This window comes from Pteropus alecto, unplaced genomic scaffold (genome assembly GCF_000325575.1).
Source record: "Pteropus alecto unplaced genomic scaffold, ASM32557v1 scaffold61, whole genome shotgun sequence".
Classification (NCBI taxonomy): Eukaryota; Metazoa; Chordata; class Mammalia; order Chiroptera; family Pteropodidae; genus Pteropus; species Pteropus alecto.
Window position 1 is genome coordinate 3,531,960 of NW_006434835.1, and position 1,768 is coordinate 3,533,727.

Here is a 1,768-nt window from a genome sequence, read left to right on the forward strand (position 1 = left end):
CGTGCTAATTCTCTTCGTGATTCTGGGTGTAAATGTCCCAGTCTCTGGAGTCCATAGACATGGCAGATGATAGGCCAACTGCTCTCGGCCGGCCCAGGCTGTGCTGATACCTGGCCAGCATCTTCACGTAATGAGTGAGGTTTGGGGATAAAACCCACTTTGCTCAGCTGTGTCTAATACCGAGTAACTCGTGGCATAGCACGGTCGGGCAGAATATTGAGTTGTATCCTCCGTGACTGAATTTTCCTGTGCGTTGAACCTTTCACTGACAAGGGAATCCCCTCCCCCCTCCTGAGATGCGGGCCTGCGTTCCCAGGGCTTAAATCTGCCAGGAGGTTCACCTTCCTCAGCATCTTCCCCTAGCTCTACATTTAAGCCCGCCCACCAGTTCCCAGTGACACAGGGGGTAGGGTGGGGGCACCTATCAGAACTTCCCTGAGTCTACAGCCACGCCCCCCGAAACGTGCCCCATCCGGTCTGATCTCGGAAGCTAAGCAGGGTCAGGCCTGGTTAGTCCTTGGATGGGAGACCACCTAGGAAGACCAGGTGCTGTAGGCATTTAAAAAAATAAATAAAAATAATAATAATAATAAAAAAGAACTCTCCTGAAAACAGCAAAATAAACACCAAGGGGCTCCCCAACAAAGAAATCTGGGTGTCCGGAGAGGCCAACGCTACCCGACCATCAATTAGTCACTGAAAAGATCTCAGAGTTTGTCCACCAGCAGGCAGTTAAGGAGAGAGTAAAATGGTATCAATCATTAAGTCTATGGTAGGAGAGGGGACCGAGCCGGGACTGTCGTGTATCAGTACAAACTGCCGTTATTGGCAGGTCAACATTTGTCGACACTGGGGTCTGAAACTGCTTCTAATACCCTGTCTCCCCTTCAACTCTGGAATACGCAGGGCAGCAGACATGTTTTACACACGTGAACTTGACCTTGGTTCCTAAAAATAGCAGTATGGAATCACTGAATTCCAGCTTCCTGAATGTCCCTCATCATTGCGCACTGCTGCGAAATGCTTCCCACGACTGCACATGAGGACGTGTGATGCCTGTGGCCCGCGAGCCTAGACTCAGGGGTAGGCTCCGCGAAGGTGAGTGAGAACCCACAATTTATCCTCCTCTCTGCATAACTGGCTTTTCAGAACAAAGAGAGAATTGTAAGACAGAGCTCTTGCTCTGGGATATTCTAATCACTGAGAACACGAACACAACACACGAGAACCAGCCGTCCTGGGCGGGATCGACTTGGTGCTCAGGTGTGTGGCACAGAGGACGGGAAGATGGCTGAGGCCGGGGTAAGCTCGGGGGGCTGGAGAGTGGCAGGGGAGGAGACTGCCTTCGTAAAGTGGGGCACATGTATTCTTACTCAGAAAGCCCCTCTGGGAGTGCCAGCTGGGCCTCTGCACTCAGAAGCTGAAGTTAGAGCCGACGTAAGTGCAGGCGTGCACCCCAAAACCACAGAAACGCCACGGAAGCTTTGGAGGGAACCTCTCAGTCCCACCTCTGTGGGAGAGAGGGGTGCTGCCTTCATGTGGCTACGGAAAACACAGCCTCTCCCGGGGTCAGCAAATCCCCACTCAGTTCTAGCCATCTACGCCTGCGTGACACGGTGTCACAGGAATGCTGAGAAGTCACACACAAGTGCAACGGTTACTATAGCTGAAGGCTAGTCACACGTGGTCACGAAACCTGAAACCTGGCCGTCATTCGTGTGTAGGTGACGGTGGCCTCACGGAGAATTTGCCGTGTGCCTCAGGAAGA

The 1,768-nt window shown here is 52.4% G+C and overlaps 1 pseudogene; it reads left to right on the forward strand.

Moving 5' to 3' along the window:
- Window positions 1–439: 439 nt before the first annotated feature.
- LOC112478612 lies at window positions 440–558 on the forward strand (annotated as a pseudogene).
- The last annotated feature ends 1,210 nt before the right edge of the window (window positions 559–1,768 follow it).